This window comes from Petromyzon marinus, unplaced genomic scaffold (assembly GCF_048934315.1).
Source record: "Petromyzon marinus isolate PM22_M1 ecotype Great Lakes invasive population unplaced genomic scaffold, UKy_Petmar_22M1.pri1.0 PM_G_Scaffold_26, whole genome shotgun sequence".
NCBI lineage: Eukaryota > Metazoa > Chordata > Hyperoartia > Petromyzontiformes > Petromyzontidae > Petromyzon > Petromyzon marinus.
Window position 1 is genome coordinate 1,405,001 of NW_027422828.1, and position 2,500 is coordinate 1,407,500.

Sequence of the window (2,500 nt, forward strand, 5' to 3'; positions counted from 1 at the left end):
TGGCGGGGATGTCTCTCTTGTGGCTCACGGGGCTGTTAGGGTGGCACAGAAATCCCTCGGAATGGGAAAACGGGTCATTTTCGTGTCGCCACATTGCATGCGAACCGCATGCAACTTCCAGAGGCATTTGCAGCAGAAATGCATGTGCAGTCAAAAAAAAATTGATATTTTTCACGGATAGACCCCGTGAAACGCTAGAAATTGGCGGGGATGTGTCTCTTGTGGCTCACGGGGCTGTTCGGGTCGCACAGAAATCCCTGGGAATGGGAAAACGGGTCATTTTCGTGTTGCCACATTGCGTACGAACCGCATGAAACTTCCAGAGGCATTTGCAGCAGGAATGCATGTGCACTCAAAAACTTCTATATGTTTCACGGATAGACCCCGTGAAACGCTAGAAATTGGCGGGGATGTGTCTCTTGTGGCTCACGGGGCTGTTAGGGTGGCACAGAACTCCCTCGGAATGGGAAAAGGGGTCATTTTCGTGTTGCCACATTGCATAGGAACGCCATGAAACTTCCAGAGGCATTTGCAGCAGAAAGGCACGTGCACTCAAAAATTTTAATATTTTTCACGCATAGACCCCGTCAAACGCTAGAAGTTGGCGGGGATGTCTCTCTTGTGGCTCACGGGGCTGTTAGGGTCGCACAGAAATGCCTCGGAATGGGAAAACGGGTCATTTTTGTGTGGCCACATTGCATAGGAACGGCATGAAACTTCCAGAGGCATTTGCAGCAGGAATGCATGTGCACTCAAAAACGTCTATATTTTTCACGGATAGACCCCGTGAAACGCTATAAATTGGCGGGGATGTCTCTCTTGTGGCTCACGGGCGCTGTTAGTTAGGGTCGCACAGAAATCCCTCGGAATGGGAAAAGGGGTCATTTTCGTGTTGCCACATTGCGTACGAACGGCATGAAACTTCCAGAGGCATCTGCAGCAGAAATGCATGTGCACTCAAAAACGTCTATATTTTTCACGGATAGACCCCGTGAAACGCTAGAAATTGGCGGGGATGTGTCTCTTGTGGCTCACGGGGCTGTTAGGGTCGCACAGAAATCCCTCGGAATGGGAAAACGGGTCATTTTCGTGTTGCCACAATTGGCATACGAACGGCATGAAACTTCCAGAGGCATTTGCAGCAGAAATGCATGTGCACTCAAAAACGTGAATATTTTTTCACGGATAGACCCCGTCAAACGCTCGAATTTGGCGGGGATGTTTCTCTTGTGGGTCACGGGGCTGTTCGGCTCGCACAGAACTCCCTTGGTCCACCTGATTCGTGCATACAGGCAGCAACTAAAACTCTGTAAACCTGCTGTGAGGACATCTAAACAGTGGACCAGTGAGGCTGTGGAAGATTTGCGGGCGTGCTTAGACTGTACTGACTGGGATATGTTCACGACTGCTACCAATAGTCTGGATGAACTCACAGAGGCTGTGTACATCAGCTTCTGTGAGGACTGCTGTATCCCAACACGTACCAGGGTGAACTTTAACAACAACAAGCCCTGGTTCTCAGCAAAGCTCAAAAGGTTGAGGTTGGAGAAGGAGGAAGCGTTTAGGAGTGGGGATAGAGACAGATTCAAGGAGTCGAAGAACAGGTTTAGCAAAGCGGTGAGAGAGGCTAAACGACTGTACTCAGAGACACTAAAACACCAGTTCTCTACTAACGACGCTGCTTCTGTCTGCCAAAGGGCTCAGGCACATCACCAACTACAAACCCAGAGCGCCCCACACCACTAACGACTCCCGCCTAGCCAACGACCTGAACGAGTTCTACCGTAGATTTGAAAGACAATTGGACTGTCCTGAACCACCCCTTCCCACCCAAGAGGCCCCATCCCCCACCCATACTACAGAAACGACTCTCTCCTTTCAGGAGGGAGAAGTTAATGGGCTTTTCAAGAGGCAGAATCCACGCAAAGCAGCCGGGCCAGACTCTGTCTCTCCAGCCACCCTCAGGCACTGCGCTGACCAGCTGTCTCCGGTGTTCACCAACATCTTTAACACCTCCCTGGAGACATGCCATGTACCAGCCTGTCTCAAGTCCTCCACCATCATCGCTGTGCCCAAAAAGCTAAGGCCAACAGGACTAAATGATTACAGACCGGTCGCCCTTACATCTGTGGTAATGAAGTCTTTTGAGCGCCTGCTCCTGGCACACCTCAAAGCCATCACAGACCCTCTCGTGGACCCCCTTCAGTTTGCCTACAGAGCCAACAGGTCTGTGGACGACGCAGTTAACATGGCCCTCCACTTCACCCTACAGCATGTGGACGCCCCAGCATCCTACGCCAGGATCCTGTTTGTGGACTTCAGCTCTGCCTTCAACACCATCATCCCTGCCCTGCTTCAGGACAAGCTCTTCCAGCTGAACGTGCCCTACTCCACCTGCAGGTGGATCACAGACTTCCTCTCTGACAGGAAGCAGTGCGTTAAGCCGGGAACAGAAGTCTCTGACTCCAGGTCCATCAGCACGGGAACTCCTCAGGGCTGC